Consider the following 7,910-nt stretch of genomic DNA (forward strand, 5'->3'; position numbering starts at 1 on the left):
CAGAGGATGGGCTATTCTTGTTCCTAATTTTTCTTTAATATCTTTTGAAATCACATATATCCTACAAGTTAAAAGTTTGTCATGAGACCTCCCTTTAGAACAGAGATGAGGAGGAATTTCTTTAGCCAGAGGTTGGTAAATCCATGGAATTCATTGCCACAGACCGCTGTAGAGGCCAAGTCATTGGGTATATTTAAAGCAGAGGTTGATAGGTTTTTGATTAGTAAGGGCGTCAAAGGTTATGGGGAGAAGGCAGGAGAATGGGATTGAGAGAGAAAAATAAATCAGCTATGATCGAATGGCGGAGCAGACGATGGGCCAAATGGCTTAATTCTGCTCCTATGTCTTATGAAGAAACAGCTTTAGAGAGTCCCCCCCCTCCCCCCAATAGAAAGCAAATATCTTCTGAAGGGATTGTACAATATCCACCAGCTGTGTCAGGCTTTAAGTGTTTCCATTAATGCACTGAGCATAATGAACAGAGAGGATCTTTATTTCACGAATGCTCAGTAGAAATCTGTCAGCAGCATCCATTAAGAAAGCCAATAGAATACTGAGTTTTATGGCAAGAGATGTTGAAAATGCAAGTCAATATGTATTAGTAATGAAATCAAATCTGCTGCACTCAGAGCAGACTCTGCCTCCACTGCGTAGAAAGATCACGAAGTACGGCATAGATCCATCACACACTGCCTACTGCAGGGAAATACAAATGCACTTGAAAATTTGGGTTTCTTTTGTTAGAACAGATTTATTTCTGGAACACTCCATAGATGGCAAGGTTTTATATATGCTATTTTGCTCATAAGCAAACCAAGAATTGTGGACATAAAATTGATGATTGTCACTTCATGGCACTTGTAATCCCATGAATTTGACAATTTGAGCAGAAAGTAATCGTTGTTCTCTAGGTAATGAACTTTTTTTTCCCAAATTTGTTAAGCAAAATATTCCAACAAGGTATAGTCAAAAGGTTCAAGTGAAATTGTGCATCATGTAGCCATCGGAAACTTGAAGTTCAATTCAGTCTCCCTCTGGGTACTTGGAAGTAATGTGTGGGATTGTCCAACCTTCAGCACATACAGAGAGTGGTGATTCTTTAATCTGCCACATGTTTCAGGTGAGCTCATCTCCTTTATCCTGGAATAAAAGTTTATGAGCAATGAAAACTAGTGAAGGTGTTTGGGATATTTTGCTATGTTTAAAATTAGTTACAGCAATGTGTGGGAGTTTGACCCGGATCAATACTAGGAAGGACTGACTGTTTTTAAGGAAGAAAATAACACCTAGTGGACAAAATGAGCAGAGGTTTCCAGCAGGAAGGAAAATGGGTGGAGTTTATAAATTGTAGCTGATCAAACATTTTATAAACTTAAAAATTCAAAGACTGCTGCTTGGCCTATTGTCTAATCAACAGAGGGTTGCTGGGTGAAAAGCCAGGAAAAATTGTCTTGGTAAACAGTGCAAGTTTAATAACAATGCCTAATCCAATCACAAATGTAGAGAAAAGTAGTACACCATCTGTAGAAAGTGATTTAAATCATTGTGCCACTTAAGTTTTCTTAATGCATGAAAGGAGTTGGATTTTAGAGAGCTCCTGGATACAAAATTAAATGTGCAAGATTACTAGAATAAACACAACCAATAAAACTGCAAGTTCTTAATATCCATCGGCACATAAAAAGAAAATAGCCAAATAACATACAAACGTCTGCCTAAACCTGTTAGTTTTACACAGAGCTGCTGGTTTTTGCCTTCACCCCGGAAGTTTGGGATCCTTGCGCAGGTCTGTGCCGTCAGAGTTGGCTTCTCTACAAAAGTTCATGCTGGGGAATCCACGCATGGGTAAGGGTGGGTTTAGTGGTGGGTTAATCAGGTTGGTGGAATTATCTGTCCAGGCTCTGATGAAGCCAATATTTCCAGAGCCCTTAAATTTAATTTTTTTTCCTCTTAACAGTTGCTATAACAGCTGTACTAAACTATTTCATTGAAAATAGTTGATTGAAAAATGAGTGAAATGCATGGTATCACAGATTGAACAGAGAACATAATATAGTACGTAACGGAAAAAATGCTCATGATATTTTACCTGAATATTTAATATTTTTCCTTTTAGATTTTAAAATCAACTTATGAAAAACATAATTAGTGGCATAACCAGTTCTGGGAAGTTTCTCCAGAAGTAAAATGAAATTCCATAGCAGCATTCCAACCATACTACCTGCTGCAATAGGATGGTAATAAAATCCAAATTATATCATAAATAGTAGTAACTATAAATGAATGATAGAGAAATGGGGGGCTATGTGGGAGGGAAGCGTTAGATAGATATTAGAGCAGGATAAAATGTCGGCACAACATTGTGGGCCGAAGGGCCTGTACTGTGCTGTAATGTTCTATGTTCTCAATAATGGTCAAATCACTCAATATTTCTGATTAAGTTTCAGAAACATCGCAGGCAGATTAACAGCATTTTAGCAGATCACTGGTTTGATACAAAATAACATCTGTGCACAATACATGTGCAGAACTAAAAAATACTCTGCGATCTTAAACCATTTTAAAAAACAGATTAGAGTGAGGTTTAATCGTTGTCCCAATGGGAGATTATCTCCAAAGTGGTAATGTCCTAGAAATTGCTCAATGACACTGTTTGGCTATTGAAACAGCAATCGGGCAACCTAATGCTGATTGTGAAAATCACATATGGAACAAGAATTTTAAATGAAAGGTTTACAGAACAGTGTTAGAGTCACAGAGGAATACAGCATAGATACATGCCTTTCGGCCCAACAAATCTGTGCCGACCACATTGTCCACCTAGCTAGTCCCAATTTCCAGCGTTTAGCCCATATCCCTCCAAGCCACTGCCCTCCATGTACCTATCCAAGTACTTCTTAAATTATACTATTGTATCTGCCTCAACCACTTCCTCTGGCAGCTCGTTCCATATACTCACCACCCTCTGTGTGAAAAACTTTCCACTCAGGTCCCTTTTAAATCTTTCCCCTCTCACCCTATTTTGGACTCCCCATTTTGGGGAAAAGACTGCTACCATCCACCTTATCTATGCCTCTCATAGTTTTAAACACTTCTAAGGTCGTCCCTACGGTCCAAGGAATAAAGACCTAGCCTGGCCAACCTCTCCCTATAACTCAGGCCCTCTAGTCCTGGCAACATCCTCATAAATCTGTCCTGCACTCTTTCCAGTTTAACCACTTCTTTACTAGAACAGGGTGACCAAAGCTGTACACAGTACTCCAAGTGTGGCCTCACCAACGACTTATACAACCGCAACATAATGTCCCAACTTCTAGACACATTGCCCTGACTGATGAAGGCCAGCATACTAAATGCCTTTTTCACCACCCTGTCTACCTTAGTTTTCAACGAACTAGGCACTTGTACTCCTAGTTCCCTTTGTTTCATTACACTCCCTAGTGCCCTACCATTCATAGTAGAAGTCCTGCACTGGTTTGACTTTCCAAAATGCACTACCTCACACTTCATTGAAATCCATTTGCCACTCCTCAACCCACTTCCCTAACTGATCAAGATCCCCCTGTAATCTACGATAACCTTCTTCACTATCAACGGCACCTTCCAATTTCGTGTCATCCACAAACTTACTGATCTTGTGCATTCACATCCAAATCATTGATATAAATATAATTGGGCGGCACAGTAGCATAGCGGATATCGTAACACTATTATGACAGTGCCAGCGGTCAGGGTTCAATTCCGGCCGCTGTAAGGAGTCTATATGTTCTCCCCGTGACTGTGTGGGTTTCCTTTGGTTGCACCCATTTCCTCCCACATTCCAAAGACATAGTAGGTTAACAGGAGTGTAATTGGGCAGCGCAGGCTCATTGGGCTGGAAGGGCCTGTTACCATGCTGTATAAGTAAAGTTTTAAATAACGAATAAAAAGGGTCCCAACACCAATACTTGCAGCACACTACTAGTCATCGGCCTCTATTCCGAGAAACAACCTTCAACCACCACCCTCTACTTCCTACCTCAGAGCCAATTTTGAATCCACCCAACTAGTTGTCCCTGGATTCCATGGGACCTAACCTTCCAGACCAGCCTACCATGCGGGACCTTGTCAAAAGCCTTCCTAAAGTCCACTACCCTACTCTCATCTACCCTTTGGTTACTTCTTCAAAGAACTCTAAAAGATTCATCAAACACGACTTCCCATGCATAAAGCCACGCTGACTCCTTCTAATCAGACTCTGTCTATAGACTGTAGATCCCTGGCTTGTCCTTGCTATCCTCCTTAAACAACAGAACAACATTAGCCACCTTCTTGTCTTCAGGAACTTCGTCAGTGGCTAACAATGAAGCAACCATCTCCACAAAGGCCCCCGCAATTTCTTCTCTAGCCTCACACAGAGTCTGAGGATGCACTCAGTTTGGGCCTGGGGATTTACCCGCCTTAATGCACTGTAAGGCTGCAAATACCTCCTCCCAGGTAATAGGAATATTCTCCCAAACATCTCCAGTTGTTTCCCTCATTCTTGAACAACAATGATTTTCTCCTCAGTAAACACAGGAGAAATATTCGTTAAAATTCCCACCCATCTCCTGTGGTTCAAGACATAGGTGGCCCTACTGTTCTCCAAGGTGACCTACTCTCTCCCTGAGCACCCTATTACTCTTAATATATCTATAGAACCTCTTGGGATCTTCCTTAACCTTGCCCGCTAGATCCATCTCATACCCTCCCTTTGCCCTCCTGATTTCCTTCTGAAGTGTTTTCTTAATCTTTTTATAGTCATCAGGGGATTTATTCATCCCCGACCTACTAAACCCAATGTATGCTTCCTTCTTTTTCTTGACCAGAGCCTCAATATCTCTCATCAGCCAAGGTTCCCTAAACTTGCAAGGTTTACTCTTCACCACAACAGGAACATGCTGCTCCTGGACTCTTGATATCTCACTCTTAACAGCCTCCCACTTGCCATTTGTTCCTTTCCCTTCAAACAGGCTCAGCCAATCTACCTCTGCCAGATCTTGTCTAATTCCCCCAAAATTAGCCCTGCTCCAGTTTAGGACCCTAACCTGTGGACCTGTCCTATCCTTTTTCATCACTATCTTTAAACTAATAGAATTATGGTCACTAGAGCCAAAGTGCACCCTGACTGCCACTTCGGTTACTTGTCCTGCCTCGTTCCCTAAGAGAAGATCCAGTCTTGCACCCTTCTGAGTAGGGCCCTCTATATCTTGACTCAGGAAACTTTCCTGGATACACAAATTCCACCCATCCATGCCCTTAACATACTGGGTGACCCAGTCAATATCAGGGAAATTAAAATCTCCCACTAATACAACCCTATCATTCTTACAACTATGAGCAATTCCTCTACACACCTGCTCCTCAAGTTCCCACTGACTACTGGGGGGTCTATAGTACAGCGCCACTAGAGTGACCCTCCCCTTCTTGTTTCTGAGTTCTACCTATATGGCCTCACTGAATGTTGTCTCCAAGCACTGCTGTTACATCCTCCCTTATCAAAAAAGTAACACCCCCTCCTCACTTACCTGTACCTCTGTATCCTGGAACATTGAGCTTCCAGTCCTGCCCTTCACTCAGCCATGTTTCTGTTGTGGCTATAACATCCCAGAGCCAATCCACGCCAAGTTTGTCCACTTTACCCGTGAAGCCTCGTGCATTGAAATAAATGCAGTTTAACTGGGTATTCCTTATGCTGCCTTTACTGTGCCCCTGGCTATCCTGATTACTAAACCTGCTCTCAAGGGATATTGCTTTATCCCATGACTTGCTTCTGCTCAGAGTCCCATCCCCTGCCAATCTAGTTTAAACTCTCTCATGTAGCACTGGCAAATTTCCCTGCAAGGATATTGATCCCTCTCCGGTTCAAATGCAACCCGTCCCTCTTGTACAGGTCGCCTCTACCCAAGAAGAGATCCCAATGGACCAAGAACCTGAATCCCTGCCCCCTGCACTAGCTCCTCAGCCACAATTCATCTGGCCTATCCTGTTTCTGACCTTGCTAGCACGTGACACTGGGAGTAATCTGGAGATCACCACCTTTGAGGTCCTGCTTCTAAACTTCTTACCTAACTCCCTATACTCATTCTGCAGGACCTCATCCCTCGTTCTATCCATGTCATTTGCCCTCCCCCTCAATAATGTTCTGCAACCGCTCAAAGACATCTTTGACCCTGGCACCCAGGAGGCTACACACCATCCTGGCATCTCTTCTGCAGCCACAGAATCTCCTGTCTGCCCCCTTCACTTTGAAGTCTCCTATCACTATTGCCCTGTCTGACTGCACCCTTTCCCTCTGTGCCTCAGAGCCGGTCACAGTGCCAGAGACCTGACTACTGCTGCTGGCCCCTGAAAGATCATCCCCCCCCAAACAGTAGCCAAAGAGGCATACCCGTTAGTGAGGGGAATGGCCACAGGGGAACGCTGCACTGTCTGCCTACTGCCCTTATTTCTCCTGGTGGTCACCCATCGATCTGAAACCTGTACTTTGAGTGTGACCACCTCACTAAAACTCTCATCTAACCTTCAGCCTCCCAGATGATCCTGAGTACATCCACCTGCACCTCCAGTTCCTTGACCTAGTCTGTCAGGAGCTGCAGCTGGGTGCACTTCCCACAGATGTAGTCATCAGGGAGACCGTGAGGTTCCCGGACTTCCCAAATATTGCAGAAGGAGCATTCCACTGCCCTATCTGCCATTTTGCCTATACCGAGCCAAGTGCCAAGGATGAACGGGAAAATTAAAACCTTATCTCTTCTTACCTGTGTCTCCTCACCGAAGCCTCTCGAGCCAAAACCTAACTCCCCACTCTTACACTGGCCCACTCTCACTCTATGTGTAGTGTCACACTGAAACTGACATTGATGTTTTTAGCACAGGATTCCCTATTTACGGATTGCCAATTCTTGCAATTATCTGCATGAAGCCCAGTAAGTGTGATATTTGCAACCAGATTCACATGATACACACAGTACTATGGCATTCAACCCACCCATAAGCATCTGCCAGTGTTGGACTAATTTCCTGCAAACACTACAAAAGATTTTTTTGTTTCTGATTGGAGGCCTTGGCAGAATCTCAGATAATCTGTAGCATTCTTCTTTTCTCCTCCAGTGAAGTACGCAAGTACATGTTTCTGAAGGACATGAATAACATTGGAGAAGTACTCACTACTTGAATAACAAGACTCATCTGGCATCACATGGACCTTCTGTCAGTGGATGCAAGATCATTGTCTCAAGCAAACAGTAATGGACCCAAAAAAAGCAAGAATATACTAAAAAGGTTTCTTTGCCTCAAAACAGTATTATTCCTCTTTGGCTGCTTCTCTGATTGCTGCTTCTCTGATTGCTGCTCGAGGTCTTTCAAGTTGGATTCACCTCAGCTTTGGTACACTGAATGAATTGTTTTTGGTATGTCTCCATACAGGGTTAATCCCCTCATGGTGAACAGTTCCTTCCATTCAGTATCCTTGTACATTTTAATCTAATGTGATCTGTAAAGAGATCTGCAGTTAACTGGCTTAGAGATACCACGAGGGTCAATTGCACATGTAAATTATGAACATTAATCAGAGTCAATTTCATTAACTGATTAATATTTGATTATATTTGTAGTTTAACTGACATTGCAAATACAATAACACAGATATAGAGATGTTTAACGCAGTAAAACACACCAAATTGGTTAATTGGACTGTAAGACAGACCAAAATTCACACCAAAACAAAGGCCCCATTATGACTGGTGACCAAAAGTGTTGTTGAAAAAGCCAGTTTTAAAGAGCATCTTAAAGAAGTAGTTTAGGGAGAGAAATAGGGAGTTTAGGTCCTGGCTGAGTCCACTGAAGGTCCATCCACCAGTAATGAGATGGAGGTGGTAGGAAATGTCCAG

Source organism: Pristis pectinata, chromosome 3 (genome assembly GCF_009764475.1).
Source record: "Pristis pectinata isolate sPriPec2 chromosome 3, sPriPec2.1.pri, whole genome shotgun sequence".
NCBI lineage: Eukaryota > Metazoa > Chordata > Chondrichthyes > Rhinopristiformes > Pristidae > Pristis > Pristis pectinata.